This window comes from Rhincodon typus, chromosome 24 (assembly GCF_021869965.1).
Source record: "Rhincodon typus isolate 14 chromosome 24, sRhiTyp1.1, whole genome shotgun sequence".
In the NCBI taxonomy this organism is placed as follows: Eukaryota; Metazoa; Chordata; class Chondrichthyes; order Orectolobiformes; family Rhincodontidae; genus Rhincodon; species Rhincodon typus.
The window spans coordinates 38,213,370-38,238,998 of NC_063355.1; positions in this window are offsets into that span (position 1 = coordinate 38,213,370).

A 25,629-nucleotide genomic window follows, 5' to 3' on the forward strand; every position below is an offset into this window, starting at 1 on the left:
TACTGATGAAGCTAATTAAAGCATTTTATTGGACAGGAAATAATTTGTTGGCTACAGATAGGAGCAGCTGGCCTCTGATCATTGATGTGTCTGAAATAATGAGGATGAACATTTGAAACTTTGTTCTAGAATATGCATAGAAGCAAATTAATTGCTTCGGTAATTCTAGATAATGGACTGGTTGATATCAGGAATTCTATCCTTGGACTAAGGAATGTGCATTTACATGTATGCAATGAGTAAGGTTCTATTTCTAAATGTGTGTCTGGGATCCTGGTCAAACTTCAAAGAGCTGCCTCTATCTCTCACTCCAGTTCCTTGACGCTATATTAAATCAAAGGCAAAAATTCCAATTCACTCCGCACCACAATCCTACCATGTGGCCTTTATTTTAACATACTATTCCAAATCCTCTTCATTCAAAAAAAATATACGCATGAGCAATTAATGAGCAAATACTTGGCATCCCACTGAATGTCATCAGTTGCTTTCAAGGCATGAGATCAGTTCTAATTAAAGAGAGGGAAAAGACTCCAGGTTTGTCAGCTTTATGGGATGTAGATCCACACAATACCACACTCAAATCCACCAGGAAATGGTTACAGCTAAGCTACTGAAATGCTGTGTCAGAACATAGAAAAAAAAGGGAAATACTAGTGGCCATAGCTATTGAGCTGTCAGTCCTAGCATAGTTAGTAGCACTCTTCCCTCTGGGTCAGAGTGTTGTGAGTTCAAGGCACACTCCAGGAACTTGAACTCAAATTCTAGCTTGTAAGTCCTATGCCTGATGTTTTCCCAGATGACCACTTCGAGCACCTTGTGAAATTTGCCACCTCTCTCAGTATGTGGTACCGTGAAAGGGTTGTTCAAGACAGTTCACTGCCACCAGTCCTCCTTAGGCTCAAAACAAAGCAAAGACAATCTAGTAGTTAGGGGTGGAGGATACACCACAGTAGCATATCTACAGAAAGGGCACTGTTCTTGGGTAACAAGAAAGTTTGTTGTATGTTAGCAATAAGTATGTCTACATTTAGTCAGGCATAATTACTAGTCATTGCTATAGTCATAGAGTCATACAGCATGGAAACAGACCCTTTGGTCCAACTCGTCCATGCCAACCTGACATCCCAATCTGATGGAGTCCCATTTGCCAACATTTGACCGATATCCCTCTAAACCCTTCCTATTCATATACCCTCCAGATGCCTTTTAAATGTTGTAATTGTACCAGCCTCCACCACTTCCTCTGGCAGGTCGCTCCATACACACGCCACCCTCTGCATGAAAAAACTCTAAGATAATCTACTTCACTGTCCACTGAACCACCTATTTTGGTGTCATCTGCAAACTTACTAACCATACCTCTTATATTCACATCCAAATCATTTATATAAATGATGAAAAGCAGTGGACCAAGCACCAATCCTTGTGGCTCACACGCCTCCAGTCCAAAAATCAATCCTCCACCACTACCCTCTGTCTCCTACCTTAAGCAACTTTTGCATCCAATTGGCTAGCTCTCCCTGGATCCAATGTGATCTAACTTTGCTAACCTATGATCTAAGGAGCTAGCACCGATACCTCTGTTCCCTTTGTAAGCTAGAATTGAGCTCTCTGTCACCATCTGCAGACCATGTATGACCTCAGTAGATGAGGTGAGCCAATGTAACATGAACATTAACCCCTTTGGAACTATTACCTTGTACAACACAGATCACAAGTGTGAGATTATTACACTATCTTTCAGACGAGATTTGAAACCAAGGTTATGTTGGCCCTACCAGGTGAAAGTAAATGCTCCCGTAGCAATATATTGCAGAAGGAGGGGCCTTCTTGGTATGCAGGTTGGTATATATCCTTATCTTCTTTATATATATCCCAAAATATGGTCAGTTTGTTTATTCCCACATGACTATTATAGGAACAAACACAGAGATTGTTGAAAAAACTCAACAGGTCTGGCAGTTTGCAGTGACGACACTTCAAAGGTACTCCATCAGTTATAAAGTGCTTTGGGGCATCCTGAAGTTCTGAAAGGTGCTGCATAAATGCAAGGTTTTATTTTCCTAGTTCCAGAACAATCCATGAAGAAGCTTTGATCTATGAATGGGACAGACAAGTGGTAACTCTGCTAATGAGCCAGCATTGTCATGATGGGCTGAATAGTTTCCTTCTCTGCTGCATTAATTTATGATGCGAATTTGTAAATGCACTGTGACACTGAAATATGCAGATCAAGAATAGATGAGAGATTTCAATGGGAGATTTCTCATTGCGTTAAAACTGAAAAGACAAAGTTTGTTTCTGTAATGTATAAGTTGCCTACTGAGGCAGTGTTTAATCAATGATACTTCTAGTTTGTTACAGTAAACGTCTTAAAAAGTAAAATCTTATCACATCATCTTTTTCCACTGGAAATTTGAAGATTTTTTATAAAGGTTATCAGTCTCATAAAGATTGTGACAAAGGCCAGAGTTATTCCTAGCATCCTGCACAATATTTACCCTTAAATCAGCATCACAAAAGCTGATTATCTAGTCATTTTCATGTTGACATTTGTAAGATATTGTCCTGTGAAAATTACTTGACTTGTTTCCTACATTACAACAGCGACAACTCACAAGAAGACATCATTGCCGAAAAGTGCTTTGAGAAGTCTGGAACTGGTAAAAAGTAGTGCTATCTAAATGTAAGATTTTATCTTCAGATGTCTCAAAGGGCTGCTGGCAAATGTAGAATTGAAACTCAGCAGGCCTTGGCACAAACAGGAAACGAAGCATAAAAAATTCAACATTAAAACAAAAACAAATATTACATATATAAAGGCGAGATGCCCAAACAAGCAGCTGGATGTAGGTAACAGCTGTGGAAGGGTTCACGCTGCTCATGTTTGCATTAGTTATGCATCAATTCAGTATATATTATTCAACCCAGGAGCTTAGCTCTGAGCATGTAGCAAGCCTGTTAATGTGAGAATTAAACATCAAAGGACGTTTATCTGCCTGCAATCATGACTGGCCACCAAGTGCCAGAACCAATTCTGGAGTCCGGCATTAACCAATTTTCACACTTGACTGTTTTACATCGATGATATCATGGGAGAGTGAAGTCATGTACTCGCTGTCTCTTGTGCAGTCATTCTCCTTGGAGTCTCAACACATAAAGGTATTGCTCCAGAAATTAAACACTACTATTCTCAGATTGTCACAAAAGTTACAATTTTTAAAATAAAAATCACAAAATCCTCAAACTGTCTGATTTTCAAACACAGGATGATAGAAAGCACGAATCAGCTTTCTGTACTTAGCAAGAAATCATTATTTACTGCAGGTCTTTAGATTTTAGATACAGATTAACAATTAAACTAAATTAAATAAATTCCTCAAATTAAGTTTCTAAACCACATGTTAACTCTCTCTTACACACACACACACACACACACACACACACACACACACACACGCACACACACACAAACGGAAACACAAACACACACACACACAGACACACACACACACACACACACACACACACACAGGCAAAAAAAAATGGTAGAGGCAATTTACAACCCAATTTACCACATAATCTCCAATTACACCTCCTCTAGACCCATCACACCTCCCAGACACTGACTGAACAACCCCTGTACCTTCGTGACCCGAAACCCCACCTTATCGACACCTGATACCTTCTCCCATGCTACCAGACCCTGCCCTCTGCAACCCTCCCTGACACGCTAGTATCCAATACCTACCCACTTGGTCTGTCCTCCCCCATGTCTCCCAAGCACCCCAAAATAACCTGACTGCTCCATTACTTACTTGGATTCCTTGCACCCTGGCACTTTAAGAACCACAAGGCACCCTATCCCCCTGATAGACTGGAGCCCTACACACTTTGCAGCTTATTTACCTGGTGCCTTATCTCCTACCCACTGGGCAAAATAACCTCAAACTTACGTTATGTAAAAATGGCGGTGGTATAGGGCCTCTGAGCCCAGGGCTCGTCCGCTCTTTCCGCATTTCTTTTTGTGAGGTTGTTGACTTGGTCACTGAGCTGGCTGGTTGTAATACAGACGTTTCATCACCATGCTAGATAACATCATCAGTGCAGCTTCCGATGAAGTGATGTTGTTCTACTCCGCTTAGTATTTATATGATCCAGTCTGTTGAGATGTTTTGTGTCATTTCCAGTTCTTTTTCACAAGGATTTGTATCTGGGGTCTAAATACACATGTTTATTGATTGCATTATGGGTGGAAAACCAGGCGTCTAGGAATTCCCTTGTGTGTGTCCGTTGTTGGCTTGAGCTAGGATCAATGTAGCGTACAAAATACTGTGCAAGGACGGCCAAAAACAGTAGATCAGCCAGACAGGAAGGAAACTATCCATCAGGATACATGAACACCAGCTAGCAGCAAAACGACACGACAAACTTTCCCTCATTTCAGTACACTCAGACAACGAAGGCTATCAATTTAACTGGGATGATGTGACCATCCCAGCTCAAGCCAACCACAGACATGCACGGGAATTCCTAGACGCCTGGTTCTCCACCCATAATGCAATCAATAAACATGTGGAATTAGACCCCAGATACAAACCCTTGCGAAAAAGAACCGGAAATGACACAAAACATCTCAACAGACCGGATTATATAAATACTAAGTGGAGTAGAACAACATCGCTTCATCAGAGGCGCCACTGATGATGTTACCTAGTATGGTGATGAAACATCTGTACAAGAACAGGCCAGCTTGGCGAGCAAGTCAACAACCTCACACACAACCCGAGCTACAGATCTTCGCAACAACCTTAACATTTCTTTTTGTTTCTTTCCTATTTTTCCCCCTTCCCTCAATTTTTTAATCTATTATTTAATTTTACTTACCTCTGGGTGAAGAGCTTGGAGAGTTCAGTTGAGTGGGCCCAGCAGTGTGGACTCATGGCACCAGTGTCAGAAGCGAGTTTGGGCCAGCGTGGCATCTGGTAGCGTCGGTGGCACTTGCAGTGGAGAGGCCCAGCGAGGACCTATTAGTGGCGAGGGCATCAGCGAAGGGAGATGGTGCTAAAGGCTGGTGACCTTCATTCCAGCGTTGGCAGCATGGCGGAGGGGACTCGTGCCTGGCCATCAGGCCCCTGGCCCATGGCGGAGCGCATAACAAGAAGGACTGGAAAGTTGGACATTTTTCCTTTATTTCTTCATTTTCCTGTCTTTATATTCTATGTTTCAGTTTATTTTTCTGTGAGGTAAGACGGTGCCAGAGAGTGGCGACACTATACAACACTTTTCACTGTATTTAGTAACAAGATACATGTGACAATAAGCAAATCAAGTCAAATCAGATTACATACTTCACCTTTCAGTGGAACTGTCAATGTAACTACGTGTGAGGCTGAACCTTTAACCTCACAGAAAGCAGCTATTGACAGTTGTGACAAAAGAGATTGACTTGCCTTTCCTCTGAACTTCTTGCCCGACAAGATAGAAAGTATGACTCCACATTTCTGCAGCTGTCCCTGTCAGAATCTCCTGTGGAGCTCTCTTTGTTAACATAAAAAATATCGACAGCAGTAGCAAACTGAATTTGACTGCCAATTCTTGGAAAATCCAGCAGTTTTGTCCAAAACGCCATGGAATATAAAAACCAAGACACAACGCTGAGCCTACCTTAACAAGAGCCTAGTTCAAATATTATGTGCAGTACTGGGCACTGGATAAAAGCTCAGAAACAGACAACTTATCAATCCAATCGACCCCATTTATGGCTGTGACCGTTGCTGTTGATGTCTTCCATCAGATCTGAAGTATTTTTGTTCTTCATGTCATTGTACAGAATAACTGACACTCTGCAGGGTGCCACAGCAAAGAGTTGACATGGTCCTTAACATACAATTCTCAACAATACCTCATATTGTAAAACACTTGTGATTTCATTCACAGCTACTTGATTTTTGCACTGGTACATAAGTCTATGGCAATGTTGGTTTCTCTTGCCCTCACATGACACTGACAATGTGCATTTATATAGTACATTCAATACAGTAGAATGTCCCAAAGTACTTCACATGAGAGAAAACTTTGGACTGGGCTGTATAAGGAGATCCAGGGAGATTCAACATGGGGTTTCATCCCATTGCAGTTGACTGAAAGGCTGTAGGTTACCAGGTGTGTTTTGAAGGAGGGTTGTAAGTCAGAGACGTTCAACAGGAAGGAAATTTCAGAGATTTGGGGCTGTGCAGCTGAAGGCTTGACTGCCAAGAGAGGTCTATCGAAAACCAGGAACATTGACAATGTACCAGATTGGAGAGTGCAGAAAACTCAAAAGGCGGTAAGGCTGGTGGGGGTTATAGAATTCGGCGGGTGGTGTTTGGGTGGGTGGACTATGACAGCATTTAAAAACGTGCATGAAAATTGCCACAGCACTGCAAAATCGATAAATTATTTATCAAAACATAAATATGACAGTCATTACATGTACAAGCTGCCAACGAGCATGTTTCACAGCACTGTATGGAATAAGGAGAACCCTTACTATAGTTCCCAGTCACAGCCAACAGATGGTAGTTATGTTAGAAAGAGATGACACACTGATCAGCGCCTTTCGTAAAGCATGATGTAACAAACTTTTCTCAAGAAGTGTCTAGGCCCGAAACGTCAGCCTTCCTGCTCCTATGATGCTGCTTGGCCTGCTGTGTTCATCCAGCTCTACACCTTGTTATATAACAAACTGTTTATTTTACTGAATGAATATCGTAGATTCTATGCCTTAGAAGAAAATAATGATAATAAAAGGTCTCAAATCCTTCACAATGACAAGAAGATCCGGTGTTATCTGCCAATTTTAGCTCAACTTTATCCTCTTAAGGATCAGAGTGCATTTACGCCATAATATGTGGTACCAGAAAGACCCACAGGACTAATCCTCAGGAGCTTACTGCAAACCTCAGCTCCATTATTCAATCAGTTTGTATTGAAGTGACCACAGTTCAGTTAACCAGGAATCAGAACGAAATAATTAAGCATGCTGGCTGTACACATGGGAACCAAACAAGAGAATTCCAATTTATCACATTACAGGACTGCATTAACACTAAATGTGGATCATTGGCTGCCTCATAAAATGATTGGTAAACAAGTTGTCCTTTTGATTGGCCAATGTTACTATCAATCATAAAATGAAAACACCAGGATAGAACACAAGTGTGCAAGTGGTTAGGGCAATAGACCTGAAATCAGTGGGGCCTTCCTACAAAGGTTCAAATCTTGCTGACTTTATTTCTCATCCTTTCTAATTTTTAAAAGGACTGTTGTTGCACAGTGGTAGTGACACTACCTTGAGTTAGAAGACCATTGCTTCAAGTTTCACCTGCTCCAGAGGTGTATTGTAACAAGAGTCTGGACAGGTTGATTAAAAATATCTCGAACACTAATATGTTTGCGTGAAGATCTTTCTTTACGCTCATCTTACTGCTAAGGAGCTAGTGGTTCAGCTCAAATGGAACCAATTGAGTTGAGCATACCATGTAGCCAGCATCTCACGCCAACAAAAACTTGCATTTACACAGCTGCATTGCAACAATGATGACAATACTTCATTGGCTGTAGAATCACAGACAATTTACAGCACAGAAGGAGACCATGCTGTACAAATGTGCCCACACTGTGGCTCCCTCAAGGGAGGTGATGGCCTAGTAGCTTTATCGTTGGACTATTAATGCAGTGACCCAGGCAACATTCTGGGGACCTAGGTTCGAATACCACAATGCCAGTGAAATTTGGAATTCAATAAAGAATCTAGAATTAGGAGTCTAATGATAACCATGAAACCATTGTCATTTCTTGGGGAAAATCCCATCTGGTTCACTAATGTCCTTTAGGAAGGAAATCTGCCATCCTTACCTGGTCTGGACTACATGTGACTCCAGACCCACAGCAGCATAGTTGACTCTTAACTGCCCTCTGGGGTGGTCAAGAAATCCTGGCCTAGCCAGTGACACCCTCATCTCATGAATGAATTAAAGAAAAAGCTGAGAAAGAGCTACTTATCCTCACGACAGCTTTACCTCTAGATTAGAGAAACTTGTGCACTTCCAAATTTTGTTTATAATCTGAGGTGCGTTTCTGCCTCTCCTATTTTTCAGGCAGTGAGTTCTAGACTTAAAACCATTTTCGAGCTGATTTATTTCTCTTTATACTTCCATGGGAAGCAGTCTTCACTCGCAAAGCCAGCCTTTGTTGTTCATCCTTAATTGCCCTTAAACCTAATGGAACTCAAAGCCATTTCAGAGGGCATTTAAGAGTTACCCACATTGCTGTGGTGCAAGAGTCATAAATAGACAAAGCAAGGATGGACAAGATGGGCTGAATGCCCCCTTTCTGTGGTGTATTGTTTCTATGACTCTTTGGTTGGCAGCTTTCTTTGCTAAAGGGCACCAGAGAACCAGAAGGTTTTTATGATAATTGACTGTAGTCACTATTACTGAGCCTAGGTTTATATTCCAGATGTATTAATTATTGATTCATTCAATTAATGCATCAATTGCATGCTCTGGTTACTGACTGACTGAGGAACATGGAACACAGTCCCAGAATAAGGTGCTGATCCTTTTATGGACTGAGAGGAGCAGAAATGCCTTCACTTGTTTGTAATGCTCTAGCTGGTCGGCGATACTCCATTATGAAATATATTGAAGGCTGGGATAAACTGATTTTTTTGATATCTCAGGAATTCAGGGAGTATGGGGCATGGGTGGCAAAATGGAGCTGAGAAGCAAGATCAGCCATAATGGCTCAGAGGTTGGCACGGCTTCCTCACAACACCAGGGACCTGGGTTCAATCCCAGCCTTGGGCAACTGGCTGTGCGCAGTTTGCACATTTTCCCCATGTCTGTGTGGGTTTCTTCCCACAGTCCAAAGATGTGCAGGTTAGGTGGATTGGCCATGCTAAATTGCTCATAGTGTTGAGCGATGTGGATTGGCCATGGGAAATATAGGGTTATAGGGTAGGTGTGGGTAAGATGCTCTGTGGAGGGTAGGTATGAACTCAATGGGTCAAATGGCCTTTTTTCCACACAGTATGGCTTTTGTGATGTTTATGTTGAATGGCACAATAAGCTTGGGAAGCTATGTGGCCTATTCCTGCTTTTATTTCTAATTAAAAAAAATAAGATGTTTGTGAACTGATGCACACACGATCCTATTAATTATTCTTTTGCATGCTTTTGCCGAAGTATGTTTGATTATAGGTGTGTACATAAATATGCAATTGGAACTGAAGCTGCACAGTTTTTCAACCTCAGGCAGCGTATTTAATTTAGCAGGCCTTATTAAAATTTCAACTAAATGGGATAGATTGAGTATAAAGCAATGAAATGAAATGTCCAATATGAATTTATATTTTAGATGCCGTTCTTAATATAATGCATATATGAGGTGACAGAGCTTTAAAAAAAACACTTTTCAATTTCACGTATTAATTCTGCAATTAAATATTAGTTCAATTCCGGAGAAGCCTGGTTAATTACTCTGCTTAGATCAGCTCCTACTTTAAATTTCATCTGATGAGTCACTCAGCACCATGTTTTATTATTTAAAGTTCTTAAATCTTGCTTCCATCATTCTCCTTTGCATTACAGTCCAGTTGGAACAGCAAGCACCAGGACGTGTACATGCAATGGCCAATCATATTAGGAAACACAATATGATGCACCAGTCACCCGGAAGACCTCTGCATCCAGCTGAGCTGTAGGCAAGTGGATTATAGGAAAGGCTGCGTACGCTGCATGACTGTACAATTCACATCAGTGTCTTTCCACACCAAAGAGATTATATGATTCTGGGATTCTCTGAAGAGTGTACAGGAGATCAGTGTGATAAACACCATCTTTGGTCGTTATCACACAATATGTCTCCCTACTTCTCGCCTTCACAGTTCATGATCTTAAATGTTGTCTGTGGATTGTCCTTATGATCTGGATTGTGTCTTTACAACAATATCATCTTGCATTTAAGTGCCATCTTTAACTACAGAAGAAATCATCGCAAGGCATGGTGACCCCCAGGTTAAACCACCACCGCTCATCACTGTCTCTAAAGAGATGACAGTCCTATGGGCTGGATGGACTTTGATGGTTACACCATTCAAGAAATGGATAAATTGATCCTGAAGAGAATGAGGAAATAATTTGACAAGTGACCAAAGAAGATGTTAGGATGGAAAGGGAGGGAAGGAAATCTAGGGCTGAGTTTGCTGACACAGATGTCACTGGTGGAGCAGGGAAAATCAAGGATATGCAAGAGGTGGAAGAGTGATGAGATCTCAGTGGGTAGTGAGGCTGGAGAAGGTTGTAGAGATGGGAAGGGGCGAAAACCATGGTGAGATTAGAAAACAAGGAGTAGAATATTAAAATTGAGATACTGCCAAACTGGGTGTTATTATAGGTCAGTGGGCACAGCTGCAGTGGAAAGAGAGGGAAGAAAAACTGGCTTGCATTTATGTGGTAGTTTTCCATTCATCTCAATCTGCTTTACAGCCAATCTGATGTGCAATCACTGTTGTAATGTAGCAAAGATGTCAGTCAATTTACACACTGCAAATTCCCTCATACAGTAATGGGGTCATGACCAAATAATCCATACGTTTGGAGATGTTGTTTGAGGGATAAGTATTGTACAGGGCACTGAAGAAAATTCCTCTGCTCGTCTTAAAAATGATCTTTAACATTGAACTAGCAAATGTGTAACAACATATCTGAAAGTTGGCATGTCCATTAGCATAATAGGCCCTTGGTGTCACCCTCGGATTTATGTCCAGTTGCCAGAGTGATGATTGAACCCAGTACCCTACAGCCTAGAGACTAGAATTCTATCAGCTGAACTGCAGCTGATACACACTGATGCATGAATGTTACTTGGCACTTGAGTGCTCCCATGTGCACTTGGATAACTTTTAGTGGGCTGCAAAATCAAACTCAAATCCCTTGTATTCAGTACTTTGGCTAGTTAATAACATGATTGTCCTGCATTTTAGAAGGTGATGCATAATTACTGCATTAAACAATGGTTCAGGCTGCAAACTATAACTAGATTTCATAAACACTAAGTTGGCAGAAACCTTGACGTATTTTTGATTTGCAGCTTTAAACATCTGTCACTAGAAAGTAAAAACAGATCCAATAGTCATAGAATCCCTACAGTGTGGAAGCAGGCCATTCAGCCCATCAAGTCTACACCGACCCTCTGAAAAGCATCCCATCCAGACCCACTCCCTATCCTATCCTTGCATTTTACACTCTAGACACAATTGGCAATTTAGCATAGCCAATCCACCTGACCTGCACATCTTTGGACTGTGGGTGGAAACCAGAGCACCTGGACACAGGAAGAATGCACAAACTCCACATAGACTGTCGCCTGAGACTGGAATCAAACCTGGATCCCTGGTGTTGTGAGGCAGCAGTGCTAAACACTGAGCCACCGTACTGCCCCAAATAGTGTTGTGTCCTGCAGACATTGGGCAATGTTGAGGCAGATTTTTGTTTTGCATAATAGTATAAAGCAAGGAATAGACAGTCAACAGCCTGTTCTGCACCTTGCGATGATCTTACATGAATCCTTTCATGACCTTGAAATATAAACACTTCTTTTCTCTTCAAAGAGGCTGTCTGACCTACACAGTATTTCCATAGTTTTCTGTTACATTGTAAATTTCCAACATCTGCAGCCATTTGCTTTGGGAATGTTTTCTGTAGAGATTGTATAGTGATGGAAAACACACCAAGTGTCTCTCAGTGACTGTGTCATTTGTTTCAAGTGTTCAACACAGCAGCAGGTCCAATAGAAGGATTTTATTAAAGTGAAGCTTGAGATGTTGTATCTGCAGGATGTGTGCCTCGTGATAGCGGTCACACGACTATGGCAGATTGCAATTCTCTATCTGTTAGGAATTCCATGTGCAGTAAGAGGTAATGTAATCGGATATAACAGACTATGTGTTCATGACGTACAGAGAACACTAAATGAGAGAGTTTTTGAGATGGAGACTGGTGTAGAAGCAACACTGTTGTTTGACTGCTATAATATATTTTTGGTAATATTAATACAAAGTTGGAACTATGACAAAGTCTAGATTACTGGTATAATCCAGTAGAGAGATGTAAGCTGTCATAGAATTTGTAGTGTAATAGAGATGCACAACATGGAAACAGAAGCTTCAGACCAATTCGGCTAGATATCCTCAATAAATCGTGTCTCATTTGTCACATTTGGCCCATATCCCTCTAAACCCTTCCTATTCATGTACCCATCCAGATGCCTTTTAAATGTTGTAATTGTACCAGCCTCCACCACTTCCTCTGGCAGCTCATTCTATACATGCACCACCCTCTGCAGAAAAAAGTTGCCCCTCAGGTCTCTTTTAAATGTCTCTCTTCTCACCTTATACCTATGCCCTGTATCTTTGGACTCCCCAACCCCAGGGAAAAGACCTTGTCTATTTACTCTATCCATGCCCCTCATGATTTTACAAACCTCTATAAGGGTACCCCTTAGCTTCTGACACTCCAGGGAAAATAGCCCCAGCCTATCCAGCCTCTCCCTATAGCTCAAACCCTCCAAACCGAGCAACATCCTTGTAAAACTTTTCCAAATCCTTTCAAATCAGTATAATCTATATTGAACAGGTACAAAGGTGAATCTTAGAGACAGACTGGACCATGGTACAACTATCCACTACATAGACAACTTCATCCCAAAGAAGTTCAATCCAATCCATGAACAATTTGGGAAAAGCAGGTGGATATGGAACACTTCAATAGTATTAGAAGGAAATGAGAAATAGCGGCGGCCGAAAAGCATTTGCTTTTCTTGATGAGTGTGATTGTAGATCAATTGTTTGCTTATCCACTGAGCACATGGTAGTAGCTCACTTGGTCCATATGCCTGGATAGTAAAGAGCCATCTTTTGCTATGGAGAGAGAAAACAGGAACTGGGAGAAACTGTGATTATCATTTTAATTCTAAATGTTAAATCTTTAAAATTTAAAGTTCATACTGATGGAAGATTTGCACACGTGGGAGCCCTTAATTGGCACAGAATCTGGACCCTGGCCAATTAAAGGGAGCTGGGTGTGTTCTGTAAACTGCTGGACCATTTCTGAAGGTGCCCCCCTCAGCCAATGCATAAAAAGTAGCCACCATGTGGAGTGGGAAATTCCCTCCACAGAATGGGCCTTTCACTGCCTCACATGGAATCCCTACAGTGCAGAAATAGGCCATTTGGCCCACCAAGTCTGCACTGTCCCTCCAAGGAACATCACACCCAAGCAGTCCCACACTCTATCCCCCATAACCCAAAATTTACCTTGATCAACCCATTTAGCCTAAACATCCTAGGACACTAAGGAGCAATTTAGCATGGCCAATCCACTTAACCTGCATGTCTTTGGACTGTGGGAGGAAACCGGAGCATACACAACTGGTGTATTTACAAAGTACCTGTACAATCTCAAAATGTCCGCATTTACACTTAGAGCTCAGTTTTTAGCATCTTCCAGTGGCACCTGGTGACTTTGCTCTGGATCAACATCCAGGCTTAACCAATCAAGCACAGTGAACAAAAATCTGTTACCAGGCTCACATAGTCAAATACCAAGCAATTGAAGAATTGACTATGACAGGAAGAACACAGAGAATTAGAATTGGTTTCCTTTAACAGTCACCTGAGGCTGGAATCAAATCCAGGTCACTGGCACTGTGACGCAGCAGTGTTAACCACTGAGCCACCGCGCTGCCCTTATTGGTAAAGGACCGCCTCTTGCCTTGAACACTAACACTACAGTTTACCTCAGTGTGTCCATCTCCAAGTACCTTTTTGTCCCGTTTGCTCTGTCCTGTTGGGAGACAGGTTCCAGGCAGCTTCTCCTGGTGAGCCTAATCGCCTGCCTCACGGCATATCCAGATCGGTGGTGGCTTTTTTTAAGGCTTGTCCCCATTTCAGCTGAGAAAAGGTTGGGGGTGGGGGGGCGCGTGACTGTTGGAGGAGGTAGAAAAATCCTGCTCATAAACATCAGAAGAAAGGTACGAGGAAAAAGAAACAAAGTTAGTTCCTGTGGCTCTTCACAAAATTCGATGATTAATACAAGCGATACTTTTATCCCTGACCTAGAAATGAAGTGCTGTTTTGATCTGTGATTTTTTTTTCCATTTAATTGTGTCATCCTATAGTTTTAACGACCTGGCACAGCGCGAGACTTACTGCACTGTTGACCTGAGGCTCATAGTTACTGAGACTAATCAATTATATTCCCATCATTCTTCACTTCACTGATCATGTTAAGTGGAAACTGTTCCATTTTAGCACACTCTCAAGCCATAGAAAAGCGTCCTCATTCTGCCTTGATCAATTTGCTTTCTCATGAGGAAGATATCAGAAAGATGAACTTAACACTCAAGGCTCAATTACTTGTTTACCATAATTCATTCTGAGCTGCCAACTGCATGTGTCAGCAGTGTTTATAGTTTCTATTCATATTCTCTGGCACCTGAACTAATTCTATCTAAACTTGATGAAGAGAATTTTATGTTTAAACTGAAGACCTTTATCATGCCCACAAGGTACGAAGAATGATCATAAATTATTTTTAAAAGCTTTGCATTTTCTGGTTTAACTTCTAAAGTGGATTATTCTGGATTAAAACATGGCTGCCTCACCCCCATCATATGATGCCAGTAGATTACAATTTCCGGAAAGTTCCGATCAGTGGCCATGGCTTGTTGGTCCAGGGGTATGATTCTCACTTTGGGGATTGTACATCACAGATGTGCGAGAGGCCCCGGGTTCATATCATATCCTGGAAGAGCCCTGATTGCTTGTCTTCAGTGGACGATGCAATGTCCCAGTGGCTAGCACTGCTGCCTCACAACGCCAAGGACCCAGGTTCGATTCCACCCTTGGGCAACTGTCTGTGTGATGCTTGCACATTCTCCCCATGTCTGCGTGGGTTTCCTTCCACAGTCCAAAGATGTGCAGGCTAGGTGGATTGGCCATGCTAAATTGCCCGTGGTGTTCAGGGATGTGTAGATGAGGTGGGTTATGAGGGATGGGTCTGGGTGGGATGCTCTGAGGGGCAGTGTGGGCTTGTTGGGCTGAAGGGCCTGTTTCCACACTGTAGGGATTCTATGATTCATCAGCTCAAACATCATCCTCCTTGCATGTCATATCCTTTGCAGAGAGATTAATTTTTTTTTCATCCCTTTCTTCTCATTTTTGCAAACTGAATTTTCCTGCCACCTCAATCTTCTGAACTGGTTCATTAGCTTCCAGACCTTCTTTAATTGGCAGGTCTCCATGCCAGTTAAGGGTTCCCCTTGTATTAGTCTCCCATCAGTATTAACTTTAATTTTAAATGTTAAAACAGGGATTACACTTTCTTCACAAACATGGGGTCCTGGTACTGTGCCATGGCAAAAGAAGTCTCTCACAGTTCATAAGTATAAACAGACCAGCAGTTAAAATGGCTCCCAAACATTTCTGAACAAAGTGGTGAGGGGTTACTGGAACTCCGTGCAGCTGAAGTAGTGCTAATGGCACCTATTTTGTGACGTGGTAGCCTCGTAGCCAGGTATGGCTGTTTCTCGGCCCAGTGTGGTGATCTCTCAGCCGCCCAGCATGGCGGTTTCTCGGCCCAGCATGCTGGTCTTTTGGCCCAGAGTGGCCTCGGTGTGGGCTTCCAGTCTCGAGGTGATTCCTCGAAATGCGATCCCACCGTGTCTAAGCACTTAAGAAAAACTGTAATGTTCGAACTTTCAGCTTTATTTTCTACTTAAAACTAAGAAGCTCTGCAATGCGTAACTATTAACCTTACTTTGCATGTTTTACACTATACTATAATTACTCCAATGTTTAACTCTTAACTTTGTTCTTTCTTTCTACCTTGTTCTTAAGATTCTGTACCTGGGTTCTTGTACCTAAGATGATGCTGTATGTGGCAACATTACACACTTTTAACTCCTGTAATTTTGTACTTGAGTACACATGACAATAAAATCAAATCGACATCAAAATATAAACAGACAACCATCAGTACCAGAGACAACAAGGTTTAGAGCTGGATGAACACAGCAGGCCAAGCAGCATCCAACCATCAGTACCAAAAGTGTAGAGCCTACCTTGCTAAATAGGAACATAGAAGATAGAAACAGGAGTAGGCCACTTGGCCCTTTGGACTTGCTTTGCTAAACAATATGATCATGGTTGATCATTCAACTTAAAACCCTGTTTCCTCTTTCTCCGGGATAACAAGGTGTAGAGCTGGAAGAACACAACGGGCCAAGCAGCATCAGAGGAGCTGGAAAGCCGACGTTATGGGTCTGGACCCTTCTTCAGAAATGGGGGAGGGGAAGGGGATTCTGAAATAAATAGAGGAGGGGGGGAGGCGATGATGGATAAGGGAGCAGATAGGTGGAGAGGATATGGACAGGTCAAGGAGCCGGGGATCGAGCTAGTAAAGGTGAGTGTAGGTGGGGAGTTAGGGTGGGATAGGTCAGTCCAGGGAAGACAGACTGGTCAAGGAGGCGGGGATGAGGCTGCTGGGTAGAAGGTGGGGGTGGGAGTTGAGGTAGGAGGAGTGGAGAGGTGGAAGAAAGGACGGACAGGTTTGGGAGGCGGGGACGAGCTGGGCTGGTTTTGGGATGCGGTCGGGGGCAGGGAGATTTTGAAGCTTGTGAAGTCCACATTGATACCATTGGGCTGCAGGGTTCCCAAGCAGAATATGAGTTGCTGTTCCTGCAACTTTCAGGTGGCATCATTGTGGCACTGCAGGAGGCCCAGGATGGACATGTCGTCCAAGGAGTGGGAGGGGGAGTTGAGGTGGTTTGCGACTGGGAAGTGCAGTCATTCTCCGCATACTTTTTGATTTCTTTAGCCTTAAGAACTATATCTAACTCCTTGAAAAAGAAAGTGACTCAACCAGGAACTTGTACATAGCCAAAAATGCCTAGCTTCTGACCATTTAACTGAGTTGTGGATTTCTTGCCTTAGTCTCAGAGATCGAGTCTACTGTTAATATTGCTTTCTGCAAGTTTCCCTCTAAAGAAGACCAGATCCCAAGTTTAGCTGAACCTTTCTTTAACCTCAACCTCTCTGAAACTTGTTTTCCAGAAGAAATTCTATTTTCACTTGAAAAATGGATCAATCTCATTGCTACTTCTCCAATCAATGCAAAAAGGGATTCTGAATCATTGTCCTGGTGGAAGAAATCTTCACTGGTTATTGGCTTTCTTATTGCAGTCAAAATCATGTAAATTAATGTTTATAATTTTGAGTTTTAAGTTATTCTGAAATTTAACATCTTTCCTCTCCTTATTTTGTCTTCTTTTGCATGTTTCTCAGTGTGTTTGTGTATGTATGTGTGTTGTTATGTCAGGTGCATGATTTATATTTATTTCAATGCCATTTGTTTTTGAGTTCCATTTTTATTTTAAACTAGTGATACTTGTAGTTGTCGCTATGTCTAAAGGGGTTTAATGATTAAAATCTGAGTATACCTGCAGCCATGGTGATTTCTTATAAAACAGTTTGAAAGAGATAGCCTCCAAGAACAAATGGATGTATGTTTACATTTGGAGACTTTATGAATGAACAAAGTACACAGTGAAGCTTTCTGCAGGAAAATCCTGGACATGATTTTTTTAAGCTTAGAGGGAAACATCTATAGCTTGGAAACATCATTTTAAGTTTCAATCCTGAGAGTCTTTCAGGATTACTTATCTGCACATTGACGTGTAAAACAGTTGCAGTTGAGAAAGGGAGAATATAGTGTAGATTTGTTAAAAAGAAGATTACCTTAGGCTACATTTAGTAGCTCTGGACCAGCAGTGTTTGGGCAAGCACTGAAGGGATTACTTGAAGCTGAGAAAGTTTAAGACCAATTCTATGATGGCTCCAGGAACAGGCCATCAGATTCTATAGACTGGGATTTGAAATCAAGGTAAATTAAACCAATAGAGGTGATAGAGAAGGAGATTCTCTCTGGTGTGAAAATTATATAGGGGTTTTTTTGGGATCTGTGAAGACCTGTTGTTGTGATTAATGAGATTAATTTTTTACGTGTTTCAAGATCTTTAAATGTACATTCTGTCTTCATAGTTTAGTTTATTCAGTATTATCTTCATTTCTTATGTGAAATAAACATCTATTTTACTATTAAACCTAATCTGCAATATTTTGTTGAGAGACTATCTTGTTGAAATGAGAAGAGAAACAAAATATGATTTATCAAACTAGATTTCAGTGTAGGATCTGACTTGTCCAGTAATGACATCAGCTGGGAGGTAAAGTATGTTATTCCCTCTTGTTGGTTCTGTCATCAACTGGAGTCTACAACCAGAAGTCAAAGTATAAAACCAAGGGGGCTGCCACTTAGATCAGAGATGAAGAGAAAGTATTTAACTTCGGGGATTAGAATTCTCTACCACAGAGGGCTGTGGATGTTAAGACGTTGAGTATGTCTGAGGTAGGGATTGATAGATTTCTGATTTGCAGTAGTGTACAGGATTATGAAGATGGGGTGAGTAAAATGCATTGATGTGTTCTATAAGCCATAATCGCATCAAATGCAGCACGGTTAGCAATACTACCTCACAGCGCTAGGGTTCGATTCCACCCTTGGGTGACTGCCATAGAGTTTGCACATTCTCTCTGTGTCTGCATGGGTTTCCTCTGGGTGCTCTAGTTTCCTCCCATAGTCCGAAGATATGCAGGTTAGGTGGACGAGCTGTGGGAAATGCAGGGTTACCCAAGTAGGGTAGGGGACTGAGCCTGGGTATGGTGCACTCCAGAAGAGCTGGAGTGGACTTGATGGCCCGAATAATCTGCTTCCACAATGTAGGGATTCTATGATTCGATGAATGTGGGGCAAGCCTGCCATGTTCCTACGTCTCACCTCATGAAACGACAGATTATTGCAAGAAAGAGCCTTGCTTTTATTACTAACATATACTTGTATAAGATGTCAGGCAGATTCATGCTTGGTGTTCTATTACAACACAAGTGTTCTCTAAATTATTGTTATGGTGCACTCTCAATTTTTGCTGTTAATGCTTGTCAATGTTCTAAACTTGCAAGAACACATAGAAAGTTCAAACATGACAGGCAGGATGAATTATGGAATTTTTACTATACAAAAGATGCCATATAAAAGCAAGATGTAAAAAGATACAGGAAAGGTTCAATCATCTGTTGCCTTTTTTAAAAAAAAGACCTAATGAGGCAATGGTCTGGATGAAGCTCTCTATTTATCTTTATGTTTAAGCTTAAAAGCTTTGGCTGAAGTCTGACAATCTCACACTTGGTTCCCAAGAGAGACCCAAGAGGATCATGTACAAGCTTCTGCAGACATCTGATCCACAGAAAAGTTTAGATGAGGAAAAGAAAGTATAGAGTGAAAAGTGAGAATAATCCTTTGAGGGTTCAGGTCCCTTTTTACACCAAAGCACAGGCAGGAGAGTTTATTTGAAGAGCAACATCAAATAAATAAATATGAAAGCTGGGGATGACAGGTGGAATAATGTATTCAAGACTTGCAGGTGGTACAGGACAGTATTCTGCACTGTGCTACTCTGGGGTGAAATCAACAATATAATTTGAAAGGAGACTTGGATAATTTGGCATGATTGCGTTGATTGGTTGATACTGGTCAGGGATATTAAAAAAATTGAAATATCCTAAGCCGTCCCCTCTGGCTCCAACAGGGACTTCTCTCCCACGGGATAAAGCTTCATAATTTGATCTCATCACACTGATCCTGAGAGGTCACTTCAAGGTATTTAGAAGGATCAAGGGATTTGATGATACTAACGAATGATAGAGTCACCAAGCACAGGCTCACTTCAATAAGATGATGGCCATGTTTGCTGAGATCTTCTGTTAATGCTGGGCCTCATTCTGAGGCACTGCCACATTTTGTCCAATGGCAGGATTGTCACAGGGATCTTTTTCTTTTACGAGCACAATTCAACTCTAAAGGAAGATTTGGGGCTTAGTCAATGATCATTTGGGTTTCTGCCCTGAAGTTGTAGAAAGATACCTTATTTTGCACCTCCTCCAGCCCTACAACGTTTCAAAATTTCCTCACATCCGGCATAAAGAGGGAGGTGGTGATGTAGTGAGAGTATCACTAAATGAGTATTCCAGAAACCTGGATACATGGAGGCATGTGTTCCAATCCCACCATAGCAGCTAAATAACGGCTATGATGGGCTGGGTACTTGGTCCACATGACCGACATGAGATGTCTCAAGCAGATGTTGGCAACATTCCCACAGACACCTGGGAATCACAGGCCCAAGACCGTCCAAAGTGGATGAAGAGCATCCAGAAGAGTGTCCAGCACCTTGAGCCTTGCGTTGGGGAAAAAATGGAAGCCGGGAGAAAACATAGAAAGGAGCGCACTGCCATGCCAATGCCCCACCCACCCCTTCCCATGACCACCATCTGCCCCAAGTATGACATAGCCTGTGGTGGACGCATTGGTCTGAACAGCCACCTACAGACTTCCCCCAAGAGTGGAACAGAGTCATCCTCATCTGTGAGGGAGCACTGATGATAATGATAATGATGATGATGATGATGATGATGATGATGATGAGCAGCTAAATAAATCTGGAATTATAAAGCTAGCCAGTAGTAATGATAAACATGGCAACTATCATTAATTATTATAAAAATCCACCCTCTTACACCTGTAAGGGATGGAGAGGTCAGGCCCTTGTGACTCCAGTCATACGCTGGCTGAAAACCTTCTTGTAATCATTAGAAATAGTCACATGAAAATATGAGGGTTAAATAGAAAGAGCCACCATGTATTTCCTATGGAAAAATGGTGTTTAAAACAGACTTACTGGAGTTCTTGTGAAGATGCTGTCCATGCTTTGGTCACTTTGACCAGCGTATGTATTAAAAACACTTTACCCAAGTGCTCTTGTTGATGGGGTTGACAAAGGTAGAGAGAATTCTGTTTGCAGTTCAACTGGATTTTATTAACAAAATCCTCCTTCTAAAAAACATCATGTGAGCATTTCCCAAACTCCCACAATATTTACTCTCTATCTAGCTCTCTCCACCTGAGAACGGATATAACCTGCAATGATCCACATATTTAAGCTGAGCCATTGGCATCTCCTTCCTCTCTGATGTAGGGCTGGCTCTCTTCCATGAAGGTGGCCCTCGCAGGTCAGGGTGTATCTTCTCCGGGGTTTTCTTGTGTTCTTGCACAGTGTTCCGCCTGGTGTGGGTCTTCACTGAGGGGATGGATTCCAGGTGCTTGTATCTCCCATACCTCATACTTTCCTGAATATTCTGTGGTCTTTGGCCAATGGGGTCATGATCAGGGTTCAAAGCATCCAATGGATTTACGTCAACACCCTTCACTGTTGCCATGCTGGGGAGGTGTAAAGGACATGTTCTTAGGCACTGGCTGGAAGTCAAGGTGCCAGAAAGTCTGACTGATACTTCTCTAATACACAAGCCCATGGCTGATTGTAACTCGTTCCTCGTGAACCATTGTGACCTCTTTAACTGAACTTCCACTGAGCTTTGTAGCTGATGTCTGCTGGTTCCTGTTTAATTTAGTGTGACTGATTTTCTACCAGGCCTGATTTCTCCAGCTATGGGTCAATTTAGAATGTCAAGCCATTCATAGAACATAGAACATAGAACATAGAACAGTACAGCACAGTACAGGCCCTTCAGCCCATGATGTTGTGCCGACCTATTATCTTACTCTAAGATCAAACTAACCTGCGTACCCTACATTTTTCTATCCTCCATGTGCCTATCCAAGAGTCGCTTAAAAGTCTCTAAAGTATCTGACTCCACTACCACTGCCGGCAGCGCATTCCACACACCCACCACTCTCTGTGTGAAGAACCTACCTCTGACATCTCCCCTATACCTTCCTCCAATCACCTTAAAATTATGCCCCCTCATAATAGTCATTTCTGCCCTGGGAAAATGTCTCTGGCTATCCACTCTATCTATGCCTCTCATCATCTTGTACACCTCTAACAGTCACCTCTCATCCTTCTTCACTCCAATGAGAAAAGCCCTAGCTCCCTTAACCTTTCCTCATAAGACCTGCCCTCCAGTCCAGGCAGCATCCTGGTAAATCTCCTCTGCACCCTCTCTAAAGCTTCCACATCCTTCCCATAATGAGGTGACCAGAGCTGAACACAACATCCCAAGTGTGATCTAACTAGGGTTTTATAGAGCTGCAGCATAACCTTGCAGCTCTTAAACTCAATCCCCCTGCCAATGAAAGCCAACACACCGTACGCCTTCTTAACAACCCTGTCAACTTGGGTAGCAATTTTGAGGGATCTATGGATGTGGACCCCAAGATCCCTCTGTTCCTTCACACTGCCGAGAATCCTGCCATTAACCCAGTATTCTGCATTCAAATTTGACCTTCCAAAATGAATCACTTCACACTTTTCTGGGTTGAATTCCATCTGGAAAAGTAGGGATTCAGTTCAAGTAGGGATGAGCAACAAATATGGAAATCCCATGGAAGGCAAAAGTCTGTGAGGCTAGATCTGCTCTCTTGGGCATCCGTGGTTTTAATCACACAGCTGTTAAAGGCCATGGCTTCAGCTGCCTAAACCCAAAGATTTGAGTGAACAAAAACGAAGTTGCTGGTAAAGCTCAGCAGGTCTGGCAGCATCTGTGAAGAAAAAAAATCAGAGTTAGTGTTTCGGGTCAGGTGACCCTCAGAATTGTTGGTAGCTGGGAAATTGTCGGTTTATATGCAGAAAATAAGGAGGGGAATCAGGTCGGGAGTAAAGGATAGGATGGAGCCCGAAAAGCCGTTGGATAGACAAAGGAACTGATAACAATCTGGCTAGGAGGGTGAATGGGGTTAGTGGGGATTGTTGGTGACTGACGATAGGTAGTATGTATTAGCAGGCTATGTGATAACAAGGCCTGGTGTGTCGGATAGGGTGCTAGGACATGGGAGAGGTTAGGCCCTAAAATTATTAAACTTGATATTGAAATCAGAGGACTGGCAGGAGTTCACAAATGGAAAATGAGGTATTGTTCTTCCAGTTTAGGTTGAGCTTTGCTGGAACACTGCAGCAAGCCAGAGACAGAGATTTGAGTTCCTTCGATAAACCTCCTCACCTCAATCACCTCCCTTAGGATGTTCCTTTTAACCCACAAATATTGTCAAGCTTCGGGCAATTTGCCCTAATACCTCTGTCTATAGTGTGATGCCAAATTCAACATTCCTGCAGTACAATTTGGAGCATTTTGCTGCAGTGAAAATGTGATATACAAATGCAGGGTTTTGTTGGATAGTTTGGAGGAATGGAGCATTCCAGTGTGTAACTCTGAGCTCCAGAAACTCAGTCTGTGTTGCAGCATTAAAGCAGCAGACATAGGGAATGGAATATAAGAACTGAGCTCTTGTCAAAACTAATCAAGATCCATAGAAAGTAGAAATCCCTGCGCATAACTTTGTAGAGGAACTCGGCTTAGATAGGGCATGTCAAAGGCTTTACCTCCTGACATCAGCCAAGCTGGCTTAATTCTTCAGAAAGAATCACAGAGTCTGGCAAAACAAACTTCAGAGTTTCCACGGCATGTTTGCAAGTGTAGATTATGGCAAAACAGCCTGCAGTGAAAACCAGATATAGATCATAAACACACCAGAATGGAACAGTAGGAGTGATAAGACACTTAACACATAGCATCAGCTCAACAAAAGCGGCTCATCCATTAACAAAAACCAGAAGAACTGCAGATGTTGTAAAGCAGGAACAAAAACAGAAGTTGCTGGAAAAGCTCAGCTGGTCTGGCAGCATCTGTGAAGAATAAAGTCAGAGTTAACGTTTCGGGTCCAGCACCTTCCTCAGAGCTCAATTGCCAGGCCTGCTGAGCTTTTCCAGCAACTTCTGTTTTTGTTCCATCCAGTAATAACTCAGGCCTTGGGACTGCACAGACAGAATTGTTGGTGTATTACCTGGAGATATTTACTAATCAACCTGTTCAAAGATTGTTATGATATATCTCTGGAACAGGTGGGACTTGAACCCAGGTCTTCTAGCTCACTGTGAGGGACAGATTCCCTTTACTCTTTCATTCAAACAAGATTCTAATACTTTAACGAATACATAGACAGACGAGGTATACATTGAAGTTGCTGTGACCTCATTCGTTATATGGATCTATACTCCCTGGAAAATGGGTTGTATGCAGCTCACAGCATGTTACTCCATAGCTATACCATCACGCAGAGTGTAAAAACAAACACACTTTACTATTGACTGAGGAGTCTGGCCTGAGATTGTACCCATACCTGAAGAATGCATTTGAGAGTGCTATGAAATACATACAAAGACACATTTGAGACCTGGTGAGAGGGGAAGAGGATGAGGTGGAGAGGGGAGCAGATGCATAGAAACATAGAAAATAGGAGCAGGAGTAGGCCATTCAGCCCTTTGAGGTTGCTCTGCCATTCAATATGATCATAGCTGATCATCCAACATAGTCCCCATTTTCCACCGACATCCTTAGATCCCTTTAGCCTTAGAAACTGTAACCAACTCTGAAACAGATACTGAGGGAATAGACCCTGTCTGCATTCACTGATTGTCCGTGGTTTCGGCTGGTCTGTGTAGCATCACTGCACTGGGGAAATTCAGCAGTCATAACTTTAAAGCTGAATTGAAGAATAAAAGGTGGCAAGCCAGTTGAATAAGAGGTTCAGCTTAAATTAGTAAAAATGACACATGACAGAGTTATTTCACATCACTGTCACTTTGTTGACTGCAGGTATGTTTACAGGCAACTGAAAGAGCATGCTCGACATCGCTCTGTCCTTGTACTGATAATCTTATACAGCAAAGGGCAAGTCAACTGTTGCATCTTCGTGTATCCTCAGGAAAGGAAATGTACACAGATCACTTCTTTCAGATATTAATAGAATAACCTACTTCACAATAGTTAACAATTACCTCGAAACTTCTATTTCAAAGAATTACTTTAGGTCTGGAATTGACGGTATGGCTTTACACTGAAAGAAAAATATACCGCGAATGTTGGAAAGCTCAGTATGTGAGATACAGAGTTAGCATTTCACTTCGACATCTTTTCATCTGAACTGACTGTGAAAGATCGTCGAAGTTAAATTATTTCTCTCCACAGATACTTCCTGACTTGCTGAGATTTTCCCAGCTTTTTTTCATTCTTAATGTATTTTTCTTGTTTCTTTTGTGTTTTTTTTTGTTATTTTGTCTTGTTTTTGTTAAATGGGTTTATCCTGTTTTGGATCTATAGTGCATGTGAGAGGCAATAAACCAATTATTCTCTATTGGGTGCAGAGTTGCTCAGTAAGTAAAGATTAATTGCTGCAACTCTGCCTCTCTTCAAAGCCTGGCAACTGTGGGCGCAGTTTGCTAAGATCTTCTTGTAAAAATTGCTTTCGTATCAGCATTTAAAATTGAAACTTTGAAATTATCTGAGAACAAAATATAGACATTTAAATTGTCAGTGGCCTAAGTTTAAAATTGAAACTTTGAAATTATCTGAGAACAAAATATAGACATTTAAATTGTCAGTGGCCTAAGTTT